Source organism: Oryctolagus cuniculus, chromosome 17 (genome assembly GCF_964237555.1).
Source record: "Oryctolagus cuniculus chromosome 17, mOryCun1.1, whole genome shotgun sequence".
Taxonomy (NCBI): domain Eukaryota; kingdom Metazoa; phylum Chordata; class Mammalia; order Lagomorpha; family Leporidae; genus Oryctolagus; species Oryctolagus cuniculus.
The window spans coordinates 65,070,769-65,092,225 of NC_091448.1; the positions used below are offsets into that span (position 1 = coordinate 65,070,769).

Below are 21,457 nucleotides of genomic sequence, written 5' to 3' on the forward strand. Positions count from 1 at the left end.
TATTTGGCTTTCATGAATACCACTGCAGGGAACCTTTATGGGCATGTGGATTTTGTATCTTTTAGTGGCATACCTGGGAGAGAAACTGCTGAGGCAATAAACAGTCACATGTAGAACATGCTGAGAAACTGCCGAATTACTGTCCATATTGGCTGCACTATTTTACTGGAAGTTTATGAAGGCTCCATGCTCTTCATGTCCCCATCGACATTTATCTATGGCTGAATCAGTCATTTTACTGAATATGAATTGATGCCTTCCTGAAGAGTTGATTGCATTTCCGACAACTAACAGTCACGGGAGTGACACTGGTCTGGGGAGATTTCAGCTCGCGGCTCGCGCAGGTTTTCTGCACTTTTCTCAGTGTCACCGAGTTGTTTTCTCAACAGAGGACGCCTCTGGGGCTCCCAATCCCCAAAGCAGAGCCCTAGAAGCTATTTTGCAAAAAACTCTCCTGGCCCTGGCAACAAGCCAAGGCACAGCAGGAGGGGGACACAGTTCTCCTGTGGCAGGCTGGGGGAGGGGCAGGAGGCAGCAGGAGCTGCCCCACACCATTGCATGGCCTAGTGTGGCGGAGTGCTTGCCACCCTGAACTGCTCTGCCCATCAGCTGGCACCCCACACCCCCTGGGAGCTGGGATGCTCAGTCCAGTGGACAGATGAGGAAACCAAGACAGGCGCCTGCCCACCTGGCTGCCACGTGGATGGCCCTGTGGTTTTGGCCATCGTGGCTCAAACTCAGTCTCCCCCACCAAGTTCCTCTCCTGGGACCCCCACCTCCACCACCATCCAACCACGTCGTGACTGGGCGCCAAGGCAACTGGTGTTGAGTGAAAGGAGACAAGACAATGCCGGCTTTGAGGATTGCAGAGCTCGGTAAAATGATGTGACTGAAATAAAGCAGGGAGAGAAGGGGAGGGCCCGGAAAAGGCGGGGCCAGCTGGGACTCTGGATAGACTGGGCAGGGAAAGTATCGCTGGGCAGGCGAGGGAAGGAACCTGTGGCTGCAGGTGCCGGAGCAGCGTGTGCAAAGGCCCTGGGGCGGAAGCATCTCTGTAGTGCTCATGGCTCAGCTAGGAGGCCAGCAGGCCAGAGCAAGATGAGCCAAGGTGAGTGGCAGAAGGTGATGTGACAGTGATGGTGGTGATGAGGTCAGGGGGGCCTCGGGGTCTTTGGCAGCCATTGATGGGGGTGGGGGCAGAGAGGGACATGTGCTGATCTCTGTCTTAATGGAGCCCTTCCAGTGGCTGCATGGGGCTTGAGTGGCAGCTGGGAGCCTGGCAGGGGGCTCTTGTCACCCCGGAGCAAGGGGAAGGCGCACCGCAGCTGTGGGGGTCTGGAAGGGGGCCCAGAAGAGGAGTGGTGGGTGGCCCCGGGCGGCCCAGGTAGGAACCGCGTCACCACACTGCTCGCTTCTGAGCCCTGAGCCACCTTGCTCTGCCTCCTGTGACCCTCAGGCTCACCCCTCCCTCTGTCCCCTGCTGCTCTGCCGACCTTCGACCTTCCACTGTCACTGGCCTGTTGCGTGGCCTCCCCTCCCCACCCGCCCACGCTGTCACCTCCCATGCAGCCCCTCCCCACCAGCCCTGTGACTCCTTGTCTCCCACCGATTGGTGCTCATAGCTGGGTGGCTACAGCAGAGCACCCCCAGCCTCACCTGATGCCACTGTGGGGGCCTGAGTGCTACCATCCTGAGGGAAATCGGGGGTGCCCCCCACAGAAGGGGGAGCGAGGCTGGCCCACCAGCACCCCCATAGCACCTGGTCCGGGGAATCTCCATGTACCCAGCCTCACTCAGAAGGGCCGTGGCGGGAAGGCATGGGTGCAAGGATGGGCCTTGGAGGACGCTCACGGCTCAGTGACATCAGCACTCTGCCGTGACCTAGGGCAAGTCCCCTCACCACCCTCTACAGCCTTGCTGGGCCCCCTCTGCCAGTAGGGATCTGTAAGCCCTATTTTTGCAAGGCCTGGGAGGGCCGTGGGGGTGTGGGTTTGCAGTGACCTGGGACAGTGTCTCGACAGACCTCCATCCCTTAAAGCAACAGACACAGCTGGGAGTGACAGACGGGGCTGCCGCCCCAGCTCAGGCACTTCTCAGCTGAGCAACCTACAGGGAGCCCCTCCTCCAGTCACTACAGAACGGAGCCCACCTCTTCCCAAGGCAGCGGCACGTGCACCCAGCGCACAGTAGGTGCTCAGTAGTGGTGCTGGAGTGCATGGACCTCACCCTGCAGGCAGCTGGACCGGGCGCCCGCACAGCCCCTGCTCCCAGCTGGGGCAGCTATGGGCCCAAGGGGGTGTTTCTGTCTCTCACCCGTGGTGGGCTCGGCAGAGCAGCACTGAGACCCCCAGCATGCAGACAAAGAGCTGTTGTTGCTGCAGATCTAAAATCGCCATCTCTGATTGCTGTTGAGCAAGCCGGCCGCAGCCGCCCGCTTCCCCATCCAGTTGGGTCTATTTCAAGAACGCGCTGATTAGTGCTGATTGCGCCGTGATTATGAGGAGTGCACCGCCCAGCCCCCTCCCCAGGCTCTGTGGGGAGCTGCTCCCCCTCCGAGGCCCTGGCTGTCACCCAGGGGCCACTGACCCAGGGCTAGGATCCGCATTCCTCCGCCAGCCCCCACAGATCACTTCCCCCTCCCAGGCCTCTCCCTCCTCTGCTAAAGCCTTCCAGTCTCAGGGAGGCAGAAACAGCGCAGTGCCCAGGCTCCGGGTCACCGTGACCAGTCGTCGGCTGGAGGAACACTGTACACGTGTGTGTGCACACATGTAAACGTGTGTATGCACAGTGCATGCCTCTGGCTGCACTTGAGGCTGCCCTCGGCAGGTGCATGGGAGCCTCCATAGCCAGGGCTGCTCCCACTTCCCTGCCTACCCCCCAGCAAAGGTTTAAGACGACCTGTTCCTGAACATGTAGCTCTCTTTCTCTCCATCTCCTGATCTCTCTCCCTCTCTCTGTCTCTTTCTCTCAATCTGTCTCATTCTTACTCTCTCTCTCTCTTACTCTTTTTCGCTCTCTCTCTCTCTCTTACGCTCTCCTTCTCCCTTTTTTCCTTCTTCGCCCCTTCCCTCCGGTCTGTCGGGTTTCCCCCAGTAACCCTTTCCCTTACTCTGGTGTTTGGTGTGTTTTGTGGCGGCCTTACAATGGCGCTCACTTGATCTTGGACTGTGAACCTCTTCAACAGTGACCCTTTCTCTTCATAAGCAGCTTGCCTTAGGTATTTAGTCACAGTAACAGAAAGTTGGCTAAGATACATGTCCTCCAGGCCTAGCAATAAGCCACGATGCACCTCAGGGATGTTAGGTGAAGGCTGGATATGTCCACTCAGAAAGAAGCCCAGGACTTTGTTCTGGTGGTTTGGTGAAGAAATGCACTCCTTACTACTGAACAAGGAAGAGGGAGCTTGGAAACCCAAAAGTACTGGTTTCTGTTTTACTACTCCAAAGGAAGTCAACCCCAGAGTAAAGATACCACACTGAACTAAAGGAAGTGCAGAAATATGGAACCAATGAGCTCACCAGAATGACTAAGTGGCTGCTGGCCTTCCCTTCATTGTCTAAAAAATCAAATAGAATGACTTACAACCCTCTGTGTTGTGGCACAGAGGGTTAAGCCACCGCCTATAAAACCAGCATCCCATTTGAGTGCTGACTTGAATCCCAGCTGCTCCACTTCAGATCCAGCTCCTTGCCAATGTGCCTGGGAAGGCAGTGGAAGATGGCCCATTTAATTGGGCTCCTGATGATCATGTGGGAGACCCGGATGGAGATGCAAATTCTTGGCTTTGGCCTGGTCCAGTCCCAGCTGATGCTGAAATTTGGGGGGTAAACCAACAAATGGAAGATCTCTCTCCCCCTCTTTCTCTGTAACCCTATAAGATAAATCTTTAACATTTTAAATTAAAAAATGGGAGACCTAAGCCTCCAGGTGAGTGTGGCCTGGCTGAGCGACCAGCAATCTGGTCTGGACTGGGGACCCAAGGCCAAGGGGCAGGAGGGAACTCAAAGTGGCTGGAAGACCCAGGCACCTGGGCTCATCACTCTTGGTGAGGCCGAGAGCACAGATGCTGGGCCGTATGTGCAGAGGCCGGCAGGTGCAAGGCCACCGTGTGGCTGCAGGTGTCTGCCCCGTCACAGAGGGCTGTGTTAAGGAGCTGTGAAGCACTGGCCGGTCCTTGGTGTGTGCTCTGAAGGACTGCCATTAGCAGATCCTCAAGAAAAGTTAAATATTTACTCAGTTTTATTTACTTGGAAGACGGAATGACAGAGAGAAGAAACAGATCTTCCATCTGCGAGTTCACTCCACAGACACTAACAAGACAGAGGGCTGGGCCAGGCCAAAGCCAGGAGCCTGGAATTTCAGCCAGGTCTCCCTCACGAGTGGCAGGGACGCGGTCCCCAGCTGCCTCCCTGGCACATCAACAGGAAGCTGACAGGAAGCCGCAGGAGAGGTGGGACGCGGTCCACAGCCAGCAGCGGCTTAGCCCGCCGTGAGAAGTTAGACCCCTGGGAAATCCTGAGAGGCTCTGAGCGGCCATGCCATCACCCTGGTGCCCTGGGGCCCAACAGTGAGCACGGGACTTGGCATCTGAGAGACTCGGGTTCAAATCCAGCTCTGCTGTGCGTCCCCCGTGACGCCTCTCCCACCAGCAAATGTGTCTTGTAAGCCCAGCCCTCTGTGGCTCCACTTCAGGTCAGTGCCCCCAGCCCCAGCTCTCTCGGACCCCTTTTGAATTCAGAGGCCCTGAGCTGCCGTCCTGACCCCCTTGTCCTCCCCATCTGCCCCACACACGCTCGGCGGGTGGTGCAGTTTCTCTCTGCATTGCGATGACCGGACGCCCCCGTCTCTCTCCAGCCTAAACCTCGGAGCTTCACACCGATTGTTTCTCATCGGAGCACCTCTCAGCCCCTCTGACTCAGTCTGTGTCATCCTCACCTCTAGAACCTTCTTCTTCTCCTGCCTCCTCATTCCCAGTGCCTAGGGCCAGCACCAAGCCCCCGATTAAAACCCCAGGGGTCCTGATTCCCCCTTCAGGATGCTTCTCCTCCTCGCTGTTCGCTCTCCTGCCTGTGCTGGTCCAGGCCTCCTCCAGGCTGGGCACCACCCACGGGCAGACGCAGGGCTGCTGCCATGCGGGGAGTGCTTGGTACACAGAGGTCCTTAGTCAATTTTTGCGCATTTGTTACTGCAAAGTGACGATGATACCACACGTTTGGGAAGGAGCCCCAGAAACCTATCACTTTACCTGCTCTGGCAGGACGACATGAATGAATGAATGAGCCAGTGAATGAATGAATGAGTGCCTCCTACAAGTCTCTGGAGCTCCGAGACAGAGGGAGATACGGATGCCCTGATGGATACAGATCTGCTGGACATGAGTTGAGACTGACCAACAGTCGGCCAGGACTCGAGGCTCCGAAGTGAATGTGGTGTAGTTCTTGCCAAGGACTGGAGCCTGGCGAGGTTGGAGAGGCCGACTTGGGACTGTGCCAAGTGCACCGTGGACATGCGCTGACCATCTGTGTGCAGTGGAGACGGCCGTGTGGTGGAGACGGGGCCAGTTTGGCAAGGGGAGTGACCACTTCTGCCCTTGCCTGCTGCTCTGACAGCCTCTCTCTCCTCCCTCCACCGAGGGGCCCTCGTCAGGGACTCCCATGACCCACCTTGGCAGGGCCAGGGACATCTGACCCTTGACCTCTGCTTCCTCTGGGAAGTTTTCCTGGTTTTCTTCTGAATCTCTCTCCGGCCCGGTCCTCCTCCTGAATCCCAAGACTCAGACCCAGCTGCCAACCCCAGATCTCACCCTCTGCTAGTGTGTCTCAGCCCTACTTTAAACCTCCCTCTTGCTCCCTAGCTTCTGCAACAGAGCGCAGTCTGGTCTCCACTTCACTTGCTACCACCCCTAGTCAAGATTCTATACAGCTTTCAGAATGGCTTTTGTTAAAAAAAAATATATATAAAGGCAAATCAATATAATCACACCCTCGCTTAAACTATCCAATAACTTCCCATTGTGAGGGGCAGAAACCATTTTTCTCATGGCCTCTGAGAGCCAATATAACCCATCTCCTCCAGTGCCTTTGCCTTCCACTCCTACCTGGCCTCACGGTCCCCAGAGGTCCCCCACATGGCCAAGGTCAGCTCCTTACCTGGATCTCCTCGTGAACATTCAGGTCCCGATCCAAAACTCACCTCCTCTACAAAGCACACCCTGAAGTGTCATGACCTTGCTTCGGGTTCCCTTGAGACCCTTGTTAGACCCCCCCCCCCAAAGCCCTAATTTACTTGGTTCCATGTCTGCCTCTTCCCACGAGACCAGTGGGGCCCCTGGGGCAGGAGCAGCCTGAGAGTTGGAAAGCAGCACCTGGCAGCCCGAGTTCCCAAGTTCACAAGTCAGGGCTTTGTCTGGGAGGGAGCCCAGCTCCTACAAATCTCGGCTGTGTGCTCACGCAGTTGGCCGTCTGCAGGACGCCGGGCTCCACTGCTCACCGTGGCTGTCAGGGACAAGGGGGCAGAGCAGGCCCAGTGCTCAGGAGGCACCCACAAGAATACTTGCAATTTCTTTGAAAAGCAGCAGAAACATAAATAGGGGAGGTATACTCCTGAATCCAGTCTGACTTACATTCATCTTGATCGACACCATGGCGGTCATTAAATATTATTTGTGATACTCTGGGCTGGATGAGCCACGAGTTCTGAGCCTGTGCTTCCTCTGAAGGGCAAGTCCTGGTCTCAGCCCCATGGGGAGACTTGGACGAGCGACAGGTGCGGATGATAAGGGTCTGGGGCACAGCACTGGTGCGGGGGGTTCTGTGTGCGCCAAGACAGCCCAGGGCCACAGGCCGGGCAGACGGGGCTCCCCGGGTGTTGGGAGCTGTCTCCTTCCCCGGGGGAGACTGCCTGACAGCCCCAAATGCACTGTCCAGAGGCTGAACAGACGGCAGCTCAGGTGGACTTGCTGAATTGCATGGCAGTTCTGATTCCACGGCCCGGCCGCCCTGGCTCCAGGCCCTAACACCCAGCCACCTCCCCAAGTGCCGGGACTGGGCGCTGCAGCGCCTCTTTTCAGGAAATCACACACACAGGGAACCTCCCTCGTGCCTCTCTTACTGTAATCTGTCACCAAAGGCTCCGCGTTCCCGTGCTGGGGCTTGTGCCAGGGCCAGCGCCTCGGGCTGCCAGGTGCTGCTTCCCAACTCTCAGACGGGCTGCCCCTCCCCCAGGGCCCCCACTGCACCTGCTCCCGGCCAAGGCCAGTCCCTGGCTAAGCTGGGGGCACAGTCAGTGGCAGAGCCCGGCTCTGATCTCTCGGGCTTCCTTGGAGATGCCTGTGCTTGGAGGGGAAGGCAGACCGCGCATCTTGGAAGGAATCTGCTTTTGATCATGCAAATGAGTGCCCGGCTAATGTAGGCAGACTGTCAATTTCATCAGGGAGGGAGAGCGCGAAGAGGGGGAAACATTCCCCACCGCGCGGCTGATGAAGGATTTCAATAGCGAGCGGCTCCTTCAGGAACTAAGATCGGTCTCCGCGAACGCAGCCTTCCCCAGGCGAGCGGGTATGTTACTAACTTTGCTGGGTGTGCGGACTGGGTGGGGCCCTGGCTGGCCCATCGTGGGAGCTGGGTGAGGGTCTCCGCAGGGATTCTGTGGGTCTCTGCCAAGGTGATGGGTGGTGCCGGGAGCTGAACGTGGGGCAGGAGGCTCCTGACCCTCTGGGCAGCTGGGCTGTGTGTGCTCGGCACTGGGCTCTGGCTGGCACAGCTGCAGGGCTGGCACCAGGAGGAGGGGTGTGTGTGTGCCTGCTACGATTTGGAAACTCGGTCTCAGGTCAGGCGAGGTGACTCGGGGATGGCACATTCTTTGTGTTCCTACTTACCCTGGGCTACGGCTTTGGATCAGGGACAATAGCTGTGGACACTAATCCTACTACTGAAATTAAGGAAGCGGAAAAACTCACATTTGGGCAGGCTGAACTGTTTTGCAGATACTGGTGTGCATCTGAATCCTCTGGCCATCTCTATGAGAATATTTACTAATAACCTCCCAATTTTACAGAGAGGGAAACTGAGGCATGGACTCCGGGGAACTTGAATGACCTGACTCCCATCCAGGGGCATCTCCCTGCTCTGCGGGCCAGTGGTGGTGGTGGGAGGGTCCTGTTCAGGGTCTTGCCCAAGATGTCACCCTGGCTGGCAATGCTGCCACTGGATCCCAAGGTTCTGGCACAGTGTGTCCATCTCTTTGCAGCGTGGGGACCAACTGTACCTCGACTGTTGGCCTTGTTCACTCTGTTTCCTTGACTGACTGTGAACTCCTTGAGGGGAGAAGGAGGCTGGTATTTATGTCCCAAACACCTCTCCCTGCATCTGGCGCAGAGGCATCGCCTTGCAGCTGCTAGGTGGCTGAACAAGCCTGTCTGGGTATTCAGGAAGCAGGCTTGCCATCCCGCCTTGGCGGCTGTGGGGAGTGGCGTGCCCTGCCTCTCGGCCCCAGATGAGCAGGGGGCTGCAGGAGGATGTCAGGGAACAGAGGAAGGTGAGGAGGAGGAGGAGGAGTTGCCGGCATCGAGTCCTTGGGAACTCCTGGGCCATCCCGGGGTCCCCCTCAGCTAACGGTGGTTGGTCCCAGGTGCTATGGAGCTTTCTGAGGCGAATCGAGAACCTCACAAAAAACACTCTAAGTGAAAGCGAGGCCCAGGGAAAGCAGAGGTGGGGGTAACCAGAGGGCATGCCTGGGCAGGATGGTCTGTAATCGAGGGGCTTCTACCCTGTGCAAGACAGCAGCTGGTAGCCTGGTGTCCACGCTTGCTCCTGCAGCTCTGTGTCGGGCAGGATCCTGAGGACTGCTCCAGGTGATAATTGTGCCGGTGCCTCTCCCATGTCTGCTCTAGAGTCATGGTGAAGAACGGGCTCATGGGTAAAGAACCCCATTTGGAGCCAGAGGTCACCAGTGTAGTCGGGGCTTTGCTAAAGACTGGAGCAATCCATGAACCTCGCTAAGCCTTCCGCGCTCAGTGCACTGGCGGCCAACAGCAGTGTGCGGCTCCCTGCCTCCTGGCCTGGGTTGGTGTGCAGTGAGGGTGAGGACACGCTGCAGAACACTTGCACATGGGAGCCTTCTTCTAGCTGCGCTCACCTACACTTGCACACCGCACACCTCTGTGGGTGGACTGAAGGCTCGTGGAGGCAAACCTGGCTTCTCCCAGAGCTGCGACGGCCAGAGGATGCCTCTGCACTCAGACAGACCTGGATTTCCACTTTGGTTCTCTCTGGCCCGACTTCCCACCTGCACAACGCTCATAACAACCCCTGCCTTTAGGCTCGAGGTGAGGGTGACTTATCCCAGTGAAGACTCCTGGGCTGGGACCTGCACATAGTCAGTTCTTCCTAAGTTCATTCATTCAACCTGATGTGCGTTTGTACACCTACTATGCACCAGACACTTTCCCAGGCACCCAAGACATCGCAGTCTCAGTGCTCGTGGGTACACATTCTAGCTGGGGAGAAAGACAACAGGCAAGTAAATGTGCCACAGGACAGGAGGTGCGAGTCTCCCGACACATTATATGTGGAACCGGGTGGGTGGGAGAGGATAAGGAGCCAGGGGCAGGGCTAAGCCCTGACGGTCCATCAGCGTGGTCCAGCAAGGTCTCTCTGACAAGCAGGCCCTAATGCAGACGTGGTAGTGAGTTATTACCTGGGGAAGGACATTCCTGAGGAGACGGCACATACTGAGACTAAGGTAGAGGTGTGCTCGGCACTCCTGAGGAAGACCAAAGGGCCTAAGAAGCAGGGCAGAAGTGCAGAGAGCTGGGGCAGTGGCAGAAGGCGAGGGAGGGAGCAATGGGAGCCACACCATTAGGACTCTGGGAGTGACCACAGGCTCCGCGGCTCTGACCCGGCAGGACACAGAGCCACTGCGGTACTAGGAGTAGCTGGTGCTGGGACTTCTCCTGCGAAGGATCCGCTCGGGCTATGGGGTTTTCCCTCGATTATAAGGGGCAGAGAAGGAGGCAGGCCATTGGACATCATGGAGAAGCCAGTGCTGGCCCAGGATGGGGGCAGAAGACTGGGGACAATGGTTGGGTCCTGGATGTTTCAAAGAGCCGCTGGATTTGCTGATGGAATGTTAACCGGACATGAGGGAGCAGAGAATGGCTTTTGACATTGAACTGGGCCTACAGGACAAACTGCTGCTTTTGGAGATGAGGAAGAGTGTGGGAGAACATGCTAGATGGGGTGGAGCCCAGGGCTGGAAGGAGATGTGCGTTCTGGATTAGGGAGCATGAGAAGCCAGGAGCCAAACGTCACGGTGTGCAAACTTCTACCTGTGGCGTCACAAGGACACCCAGGAAGTTCTGCAGGTTGGAGCACTAGGGTCAGGGAGGCTCAATGACGGAGGGGAATGCAGTGCTGGGTGGGGGTTCCTGGCCCTGGAACTCAGCTGCTGGCTGGGATGGCTCCGAGAGTCAGGACAGAGTTGGGAGATTCCAGAAGACACTGCTGAGAAACGGTGTGGCCCAGGGCAGCTGCGATCCTTTATAGCACTTGTAGGAATGACTCCATGCTGCTCTCTCACACCTCTCAGGTGGCAGAAGCTAGCTGCTCACCGTCTCTCTTTCTGTGCCATAGTCTTGTCCCATGGAAGCTTATGGAAATATGCGCACTGACACAGCCACAGTAGGGACGGCTTTGCTGTTCTTACATGTGAAAGCTGCCTTCCTGTCTCTGCATCTTTCTCCCCCAACTGAGCACGTGTCACAGGTGTCCCCCAGCAAGGGGAGACACCCTCAGGTCAAGGCCTCTTCACATCTGCATAATGTTTAACGGTGTGTGTGGAACTTAACTTCACCACCGCTTCCCTGTTAATGGACACTTGAGGTGTTTCCAACTCTTTGCCACGATAATTGATGCCATGATAAAAGCCCCTGTACATCTAGCACATAAAACTGCAGCTTTCACAGCTGGAAGACAGATGTCCCCAAGGCGAGATACATTACCGGAAGGAAACGGAAAAATCCAGAGGCATACAGGGTCCTGTTCAGCTGGGGTAATGTCTTCTAACCATGCTGGTTACGCCGCCTTACCCAGCAGAGCTGACGGAGACCCACGAGATGCGTGTGCACAGGTGGGAGAGGGCCCTTCCACCCCTGCCACAGTAGGCCTCTTCTGGGTTTCACGCGTGCCACGCCTCCACCCCAGTCTGACCACCTGCAGGGCCTGCTTTGGTCACAAGCAGCTTGTCCGAGGCAGCCTGGGGCAGCAGCAGAGGACACACGCTGGGCTCCCTTCCAGGGTTAGTCCTGGCAGGCGGCTGTGACTCCCAGCCCCGAGCAGACACTGTGTGCTCAAGCAGGTAAAACACCTCCAGGTGCAAACTCCCACTTGCGGGCCTCCCGCCACTGCCCGGAGCTGTGTTTCTGCCAGGTGCCTCCCACAGGCTTAACCGGGTGAGGAAACCTGCTTGGAGGGCTGGTGTTGGGCCCCTGCACCCACCTCCCTCATGGAACTGAGGTCCTCAACCGCCCAGAGCCTGGGAGCTCCCACGTGGAGCCCCACAGGTGCTGGGAGCCTGCAGTTCACCCCGATCCACTCACAGCTGTTACCTGCGGCTGTATCTGTGTTGCTCAGGACCCTGCAAGCATCTGATTCCTGAGCTGCCAACTCCAGGACCCCGCCCAGTGCCCTGCAGCCTTTGGCCGTGGGACATTGTCAGTAGCCCTTGGTGTGAATAAACAAGCAAGTCCATGATGCTTGGCCAGAGTAGGATTTGGATGCCCAGAGCCACGGAGGCACACCCAGCTGTAGACACTCATGGCCCCTCCCTGCCTACCTTCACGGCTTTGGCTCTGTTGATCAGCCCGTCGTCCTGAGAGCTCCCGACCAGCAGATCCACCTTGGCCCGGGCAGGCCTCTGCAGCGCTCTGGCTGGAGCCTCGCGCAGGTACTGGCCGTCCACCACGGGACCCCAGTAGTGGAAAGGCCCGCTCACGGCCAGGAGCTGCGGTGGATTCAAAGGGGTGATGTTACTTGTGTGAATCTTGCCCTTTAGAGCAATGGCGCTGGAATACCCAGTTGCATCGCTTTGCTTCCTAAGGCACGCCAATGTCACGCACGTGGGCTGTACTGGAAGCAAGGTTCACACGATGGGAGCGGGCAGCCAGGGCACTGAGCGGCTGGGAGGTTCATCTCGCCCTCGGCCATGGTTGTCCCCAGGAGCGCTTGCTGGAGCTGCCCTACCAAGGTCACAGCAGAGCCCCAGGCAGGGGAGACAGAGGTGGAGGAGGAGGTGGTGGCACTGCCAGAGGAAATGAATCTGCTCATTCACTGTCAGATGAGCCCACCTGGGCTGGGTGAGCTGAGGATGAAGCCTGCACCCCGTCTGTGAGTCCAGACGCACTCAAACCCTTAGCCGAGACGAATTATCCCTGAGAGTGTCAGGGTCAACCGGAGACTCGGGCTGGGAACAAGGTCACCGTAGGCTGGAAAGGGGCACACAGCTCCCTGGTGAGGGCCAGAGGCCGCTGCCCGCCTGGGAAGCCACGTGCACAGCCCTCAGTGCGCGCTGCTGGGACCTGACCCAGGGCCCCCGGGGTCCCGGCACAGGGCAGGGCCCTCCACGCATGTGGTGGTGCTAGCCGCCTCCTCTATGAGGTCTGTCTCCTCATTCCCATTTCATGGATGGCAAGCCCGAGGGTCACAGAGCTGTGTCTACCTTAGTATGATGCCGTGACTAACAGTCCCTGGCCACCACGGTACCTGCGGCCAGGGAATGTGCACTGTAGCCCTGCTGCTCTGCAGCCGGCAGAGGGGCCGGGGGATCCCATCTCCTTCCTGGGCCCTGGGTCTCCACATACGGGCACCTACCTTGGTCTGGGCGTCATTGAGGATGCTGGCAGGCTTCTGGCGGAGGCAGGACACCACGTCTTGGCTGGATGAGCTGGGACAGCCAACCTCCTTTGCCAAGGCAGCGGTCTGCAGCTGAGCCCTCTCGGGGCTGATGACGGCGGCCGGGGAGAGGGCGGAGCCTCCCTGGAAGAGAAGGCAGGCTCAGGGCGGATGGTCTACACCAGCTCCTTCCACTGCTCACCTCGGAGACCCGCAGGCCACCCCCACGCTTGGGAGTCGCAGAGTGTGCCTGGGGATGCCCACACGTGGGTGGTGAGCACTGATCAGTAGCCACCCCACACGCTGTGTGACCCTGAACGCTGTCTGTGAAGTGAGGGCATGGACAAGGCGACCTTCAGCCTTGGTGACGAAGCTGGAGTTGTGTATGGAGACAAAAGGCTGATGGGTTAGAGCAATCCTCTGGGAACAGAACTCTGCCAACTCGGCACTACCACCTCCTGGGCGCTCCCTAACCAGCAAAGTTCCCTGGTCAGGTAAGAGAGAGTTTGACTTTCAAAGAGGTGCCAGCAACATAGCCATTGAGAAAGTGAGCTGGGGGCTGGCGCTCTGGCACAGTGGGTTAAGCCTTCACCTGTGGTGCCAGCATCCCATATGGACACTGGTTCTAGTCCTGGCTGCTCCTCTTCTGATCCAACTCTCTGCTATGGCCTGGGAAAGCAGTGGAAGATGGCCTGGGCACTTGGGCCCCTGCACTCACATGGGAGACCCAGAAGAAGCTCCTGGCTCCTGGTTTTGGATCAGCCCTGCTCCAGCCATTGTGGCCATTTGGGGGAGTGAACCAGCGGATGGAAGACCTTTCTTTCTCTTTTTCTCTCCCTCTCTCTCTGTAACTCTGATTCTCAAAAAAAAAAAAAAAAGAAAGAAAGAAAGAGAGAGAGAGAGACAGTGAGCTGGGCCAGCAGCGGGGCCAGCACACGTCCGTGTTCAAAGGCCAGCGTGCTGGGAGCATTTCCTTTCTCAGAGTCTACGCACTGGAGCCAGGACTAGGAGGTCCAGCTCCGCCTGGCAGAATCCAGGCCTCTGCCACGTGCGGGGCCAGGGCACTCCTGCTGCAGCCTGGAATCAGGGCAGCATGGGCGGCAGTAGCGGTAATAATGGCGCCACTGCTTCCCCTAGTGCTGCAGGCTCTACAACAGAACGACGACGACCACGGACGCATCTCATCCTCCCAGCAACACAGAAGTCACCTTTTCTTATTGTCTTATTTTACAGATACAGGAATAAAAAAATTAATAAAATAAGGTACCAAAGCAACTTAACCAAAGTGGAGAAACCTTGCAAGATGCGGAGCCAGCCCGCGGGGTCAGCCAGCTGGGCTCTGGGGTGTGTCTGAATGCTGGGCTGGGCCCCAGGGAGAGTGGAAGGTTCTAGATCTATGAGCAATGAATGCGTCTTGAGTGAGGGGTTCCCCTGGCCTCTAACGAGGACAGCATTGCCATCAGCCACCTATCAGCCTCTGCCGGCCTCTGCCGGCTCCTCCTCCACCAGGAACTGGGCCTTTTGGGCTTCACGCAGTTGTCACAGCGGTGGTGTGAGCTCGCCATAGCTGGCACCCATTTTTGAGATAAAGCAACCAGGCCTCGAAAGGAAAGGGGGAGTCTGCGTGATCCGATGTCTGGCGTGTGCCAGGCAGGAGTCAGGCGCCACCCACAGATGCACAATCTCAGGTTTCCTGAGTGCTCACGGTGGGCTGGGCACTGAGTGCTAAGCGCTCTTCACACGCCAAGTCCCCAGGAGGCAGATGCTAGTCACCCTCTTGTCCTAGAGGGGGGGAGCTGGGGCAGAGACAGCTTCCACTCTTCCCCGAGCTGGCGAGTGGCAGAGCCGGGCCTCCTGTCCTAGAGATCCACGCCGGGCCGTGGTCTGCACTCCCACGCCTTCCCTTGTGTGTTTCTATCCAGAACAAGATGGTGCCTCCTTGAGCTGAGCTGGCTCCTCTTACATGAATGCAAAGACGGCACTGATCTGGCGGACTCCACAGTCTGTGTGTCCCAACTCTAGGCCTTACAGTGAGCTGAATGTACCAGCTGAATGTACAGCAGCGGAAAATAGCAGAGAGGCAGGGCTCAGTTTCCTGGATGGGTGCACCAGCAAGGCTGGCAGGAGTGCAGAGGGAAGCACCAGTAACTAGCCAGGGGTGACCCTGCTCACTCCTGTCATGGGCACTGTTACCCCATCGTGCTGAAGGGACAAGGATAGATCCCTGATGGGAGAAGATCCCTTCCCCAGCTGGAAGTCCCAAGGAGAACTGGGCACAGCTCCTGGAAGAAGGCACTCGTAACAGTCCCACTGAAGGAAGGGGCCAGTGGTTTGTGCTTTCACAGTCAGGACCGAGAGGTCCTGCGCAGAGCCCAGGCAGAGCAGTGAGTCTGGGCTGGGCTGCAAGTAGACCTGGGAGCTGACACCCAAGCCAGGGAGATGACCAAGACGGACGGGCCCAAGGCTGGTCTTGGCCACAAGGAGAGCCCCGATCGGAGCCTCTGTCCCCAGAAGGCCAACTGTAACCGGCAGCTAAAGGCCAACGTGGAGGAGAAGCCCCGTAGCCCAGGCCTGGCTTCCAGCTGCACAGGGGTGACTTCAGAGAGTCACTGAACACCTTTTTCTCCTTGGCAACTTCCCATGATGCTACCAACCCCTCGTGGTTCCCCAGCCAGTGGGATGCCCGCTCACCACAAGGGCTAATGTTGATAGGACAGGCCCAGACACTAACGTATTTAACCTCACAACCATCCTTCAAGGGAGATGATGTCGTCCCATTTTACAGATGAGGGTGTTGAGGCACAGAGAGGTGAATGGCCTGCCCAAGAACGCAAGACTTAATAAGAACGAACCAGGACTGGGAACTGAACTGGTCGCTACCACGTAGACCTCTCATGTATATCTGAGGTGGTCTTGATGCAACGTGGCAACACAACCATCACCATTTCTGTTTCATTGCCAAGTCCAAGGAAGGACCTTGTGGCCACAGTGAAAAGCAAAGCCAGACAGTGCCTGGAAGACAGTCTATGCCTGGAAGACAACTGGGGCAAGGAGTTGGAGGACCCTTGACACATGTGCTGCATGGGCTGGGGCCCAAGGAGCTCCCTCCCACAGCCCTGCACTGCTTGGAACAGGCACGGCAGCTTGGGCTGCTGACCCAAGCAGGGACAAGGCAGTTTCCAAGATCTCTGGCCCTCAACCTGTTCAGACAGACTCAGCCTGCTGCCGCTGTCAGATTCTTCCCACAGAAGCACAGGCAAGGCTCCCAGCTGTGTGATCCCCAGCCAGTGGCTCCCCGTGACCTCACGCATCTACAGAAACAGGACAACTCCAGCCCCAGGCTGATCCTGACAACAGCAGCCAGCCCACGGCCTGAACTTCAATGACGGTGGCCGTGAACTCAGGTCAAGGTGATTCAGTGCCCTTGCTGCCTGCATCCTGTGCCCTGGGGTTTATCCCTTCACCAGTGAGAGGCCAGCTTTTCTGAACACCAGCAGATGGGTTGTGCTCTTTAAACAAAAAAAATACGGACACACTCTCTGGATATTCAAGGTCTAAAAGGCAAACCTGGACACCTCCCCGGGGCTGCCCAGCCCCGCCCCACCCCCACCCCACCCCCAAGCCGGGAGGGGATGCAAATTCGGATGGAGCCTCAGATATTTTCAGCATTTTCCTCAGCCGTAAAAAGCCAGGGCTCTGGATCCGGGGAGGAAGTGATTAAAGGCGTGGGTGCCAGCGATGCTGTGATAGCTATGAGAACTTTCCTGTCTGCTACAGCACTGGTTCTCACCACTTTTCTGAAGGAAACCTCTCTCTTCATGGAAAAGCAGTGGTTAAGCAAAAAACAAAAACACACAAAAGCAAAACAAAACGAAACAGCTGCCCAGCCTCAGCTGTCAAGCCCTCGACTGGAGACCAAGAAGAGAGGGACAGGAGCAGGGCCTCCTGCAGTCACACCACGAGCTTGGACTCTGGGGCACAAGGCCCCAGGCCGGCCGCCGGTTCTGTCGCTCGTTGAGGCAGTGACTGGGGTGTGTGGCCACCGCAGGCCTCGATCTGTCCATCCACACAGGCCTGTGTAAGAACCGTGCTCTCGGGCCATGGTGAGGACGCCAGAGTGACTTGGGCGAGGGTGGCCCGTGTCCCCTCCCCGCAGCAGGAGTGTGGTTGGGGCCTCACACGAGCCCTGCAGGGACCACCCAGGAGGCCCCTCGGTCCACCCTGTCGCACTGGCAGGTCCAGAGCCCCGCTTGTGCTTTATCTAAATCTGACTCAGCTATTAAGTGGCAATGAGTTTCCTCTTGTTGTTTTTTATAACTCTAAAAATAGCACGGGCCCAAACCACAATTGCTGACGATGGCTTTACTTCCTGGAGCCTCTGAACACTGCCTTGACCTCAGTTAGCCATGCCAGTCACTGGGGGGAGAAGGGTCATCTCACGGTCAGCCTGGCCATCCGAGGGGCATCAGTGAGCCGGGCAGTGACCCTGGGCACACTGGAAGCCCCACCTCTTTCCTCACCCCTCTCAAGTCCTCAGCCCTCTCTGCTGGTGGCTCCTGCTCTCTAGGGTGGGGAACCAGGGGGAGGGGGAACAGCAGGTGTCCCAGGGCTCCTCCTGCCCATGAGTTCCTCCCCCAGGGTCGCGCAGAATCAAGAGTGAGCTCCCGCAAAGCCCCTGAGGCAGTAGTGAGAGGGTTGGCCACTACACTGGACCAGTGTGCACCAGGACCCCAGGAAGGCCCCCTGGGAGGCCTCATCTCTGCTCAGAAGTAGCCTATAAGGAGGACACTGGCATCTCACAGCTGGGGGGAGGGGCAGGCAGCACCGGGCACTGGAACCTGTCGGCTGCCCAGCTCCATGTCCAGCCGCTTGCACCAGCAGTCTCATGCCTATGGCCATCTGTCTCTTTCTGTTCCTGTGAGAAGGGGAGGCACAGCCAAGTGGAAAGATCCTGGCTCTGGGGTCAGCCAGACCAGGGATTCTATCCCAGCTCTGCCGGTTGCCATTCTGCCAGTTCTCTTTATCTCCGGGAACATGGGGGTTCTGTTCTATAAACGGGGTATTGCAGCTACAGAGCGGGTGGGCAGAACACCGAACACACAGTGGCACTAGGGATCAGTGCATTGTCTTTAGCATAGGACTACTGTTAACCAGGGCTTAATTCCCACAGCGCTTACATGATCCTGGCCAAGAAGGTTGCTAAACCAAGCCTCTGAGTGCGAACCAGGCTGACGGCCAGCGAGTCCCCGTCAGTGTCCACCCTGGAGACCAGTGTAAGCTCACAGCCGTGGGCTGTCCTTGTGGGGCCAAGGAGTGCTGGAACCCCTGCCCGTTGTCTGGCACCAAGCACTGGCCACAGTGCTTTCTGGCTCACTGTCATGATCTAGTTCATTACGACAGAATGAGGCAGGAAGGACCAACCGGCTCTTTTTAGGGAGGAACTCTCACCCAGAACTTGAGTCCACGTGTTCCAACTCTAAATGCGGGGCTGGGGCTGGAGCCGGCGCCGCGGCTCACTAGGCTAATCCTCCGCCTTGTGGCGCCGGCACACCGGGTTCTAGTCCCGGTCAGGGCACCGGATTCTGTCCCGGTTGCCCCTCTTCCAGGCCAGCTCTCTGCTGTGGTCAGGGAATGCAGTGGAGGATGGCCCAAGTGCTTGGGCCCTGCACCCCATGGGAGACCAGGAGAAGCACCTGGCTCCTGCCATCGGATCAGCGCAGTGCGCTGGCTGTGGCGGCCATTGGAGGGTGAACCAACGGCAAAGGAAGACCTTTTTCTCTGTCTCTCTCACTGTCCACTCTGCCTGTAAAAAAAAATAAATAAATAAAATAAAAATAAATAAATAAATGCGGGGCTGGGAGAAACCGGGTGTGTGACTCCCAGGCCCTGAGCAGGCCACTGGGCCTCCAGAAGGGTGGCCACGGGGCTGAAGCTGATGACTGCTCATTACCCGAGAGTTCTCAGCCCACGATGTACTTGGACTCTGCTCTACTCCGGCACCCGGGAGCCACCGGGAGTCACCAGGGAGCAGAAGTCCTGTGCCCAGGTTAGGCAAATGATTGGAAATGCAGCCTGGGTGCAGGGGGCGTATACCCACCCCAGGGGCCTCAGGAGGAGGGTCTCTCCTGCTTTGGGAGTTCAGAGGGAGGGGTTTCTGAGCCGCCCGGTAGCCCAGAGAAGCCGCAGGACTCACGTGGATTTAATGGGAGGAGTGACTGAGGGAAAAGAAGGGGCCTGGGCGTCCATTCCCAGGGGAGTGGGCGGGGCAGCAGGGGTGATCAGGGGCCCGGTTAGCCAAAGAAGCTGTGGTGAGTTCAGGCTAGGTCCAAGTATCCCATCGGCCCCCAACAGAGGGTCTGAAACTCAAAAACTAGGTCTTGAACGAGGGAGCGAGTAGCCGTGGGAATAAAGGAGTGAACGGATGAATGGAGGGAGGGATGGTAGGACCAGATCATTCTCCTGGATCCAGAGAGGGATGTGCACAGAGCGGGTGAGGAATAAAGGTTGATGGGACATCGAGTCTCAGACCAGGCGAGAGACACCATCTGGAGGGTGTTAACCTGCGATTGGGGACGGGTACGGCAGTGGGTGGAGATGATAGAAGTATTTAGGGATGCCACCGGGTCACGTGCCTTGGTGCTGAAGATGCCCTCGGGAAACGACTGGGCACTGACACTCCCGGGGCGTGAACTTCTGATGGCAGAGGTGGTAAGGTGGCTGTTCCTTTTCCCCCAGAGCCTCACACAAACCTTGGCGCACAGTAGGGTTTTGCCGCATATGTATTGGACAGAACTGAGCTGGAACAAGGGGAAGGCTTGCAGCCTGACTGGCTGGCTGAGGGGCAGACTGGAGAGTGGGGGGCCTGAGCTGGGAGTCCAGTGGAGACTTGCAAGGTGCACAGATGGTGGGTGCACAGAGGGTGGCTGTGTCCACCACCTCACCCGGGAATACACCCGAACCTGGAAGGGTGCCACCCAAGTCCCAGGGACGAGTTAAAGTAGGGCATTCGATTGAGCTACTAGGATAGCCCAGGCGGGGGTACCTGCTGTACATTCAAGTTCATGTTCATATTAGTATTCTCTTGAGTGTCTTCTACACTGGACTCATCTTTTCCTGACCTGAGAGTTTGACTCTGAGTTGTAGCCCTGCAGTTCTAGCAACACTAGGGTCAGTGTGATGACCGATGGCTCTTTCATCCTGAGGCCCAGGCTTCCCTGTTCTGAACCCAGGAGCACGCAGCTCCTGGTTTTACTCAGTGACCGCCCATGGGATGTGGGCGAGAAGAGCAAAGGTGCAGCTTAGCCCCTGCTCAATGTCTGACTACCAGACCAAGGACTTACTAGGCCTTCTTCCTTTTTTAAAAAAATTTTCATTTATTTATTTACTTATGTATTGAAAGGCAGAGCAAAACAGACACATACACAGAATCACACAGACAGAGATCTCTGTCATTCTCCAAACACCCACAACAGTCGGGTCTGGGCCAGGTCAAAGTCAGGAACTCAATCCTTGTCTCCCACATGGGAAGCAAGGACCCAAGTCAAGGGTCCTACCCAGGGTGCACATTAGTAAGGAACTGGAATTGGGGTGGAGCTGAGAACTGGGGCCCAGGCACTCTGATGTTGGATGCAGGCATCCCAGTGCCGTCTCAACTTCTACACCAAGCAGCCAGTCCTACCCTTGCCTTCTTCAAAGACACTGAAATAGTGGCAGGCATTTAGCACAGCAATTATACCAACATGTGGGACGCCTGCATCCCATGCTGGCGAGCCTGGGTTTGGTCCTGGCTCTGCTTTCCACTCCAGTTTCCTGCTAATATGCAGCCTGGGACAGCAGCAGGCGATGGTCAAGGACTTGGGTCCCTGCCACCTGCATGGGAGGCCTGCATTGGGTTCCTGGCTCCCAGCCCCGCTGCTGTGGGCATGTGGGGGGTGAACCATCAAATGTGAGCTTTCTCTCTCTCTGCCTTTCGAATAAATACATACAGAGTTAAATTCTAAGAGGAATCCACCCTCCGGCACTGTGATGCACAGTCACAGTTGGCCTGCATGCCACTTAATGTGGACCTCTCCCTTGGGCTGCCTCACTCAGCGCCCACAGTCTGCCTGGGAAGTGGGAAGAACTAACATCACATAAAACAAATATACGCTGCTTACTTAGCCATTCCTTTGTGCACGGCCCACTTCATTCCAAGAAGCATTTGGAGCAGACTCAGGAGAGAGTATCAGAGGTCTGAGAACCTGCTGGTCCAGGTGAGAGGGGGTAGGACCCGCACCTCCTGAGTTCTGACTCCAGGTGCTTCCACAGGATGCCCTGCTGCCCCAGCCTTCGGCAGGTGTCACCTGAGATCCAGAGGCAGCTGACCCCACCCCTGCCCTGTCGCCAGGCCCTCCTCCAAGTCTCCTTGGATAGTCCAACCTCGCCAATTCCCAGAGCCCTTTGGCAGTTCAAGGTGAGTGGATGGGGGACGAGTTTTATTGGCATTTTCTACTTTGCAGAGTGTTCCTGCTGTTCAATGACTTACTATCAAGTTTTTAATTAGGAAAAAATTAAATTACATTTAAAATACG

General features: G+C 57.2%; 1 protein-coding gene and 1 pseudogene across 6 annotated transcripts in view; one reads left to right on the top strand and one right to left on the bottom strand.

The window, feature by feature from the left end:
- LOC138846302 (UPF0449 protein C19orf25 homolog) overlaps positions 1-21,457 on the top strand; it is a 251,330-nt gene that overhangs the window by 49,025 nt on the left and 180,848 nt on the right. The window lies entirely within an intron of this gene.
- The window catches only part of LOC138843139 (adenomatous polyposis coli protein 2-like), a 35,574-nt pseudogene that overhangs the window by 8,353 nt on the left and 5,764 nt on the right, over positions 1-21,457 (bottom strand).